Consider the following 251-nt stretch of genomic DNA (forward strand, 5'->3'; position numbering starts at 1 on the left):
AAAAAAGGGGACCCCAAAACCCCCCCAGACCCCCCCTCGAAAAGGGGGGGGGAATGACTGCAGCGAGCGCCGGGAATAGCACCACAATTGCCCCCCAGCGACAATAAATGCTGAATTAGGGGCCCTTTTCGGAGTCTGGGTGGGTGAAGAATGTGCTTTTTCCTTTGCCCTCTGTCAGTCTGAATTCTCTCTCTGCCCCCCTCCCTCCGAAGGGTGGTTCCGTCCACCCGCAGGGATTCCCCCCACGCCCC

This window comes from Charadrius vociferus, unplaced genomic scaffold, assembly GCF_000708025.1.
Source record: "Charadrius vociferus isolate BGI_N301 unplaced genomic scaffold, ASM70802v2 scaffold291, whole genome shotgun sequence".
Lineage (NCBI taxonomy): Eukaryota > Metazoa > Chordata > Aves > Charadriiformes > Charadriidae > Charadrius > Charadrius vociferus.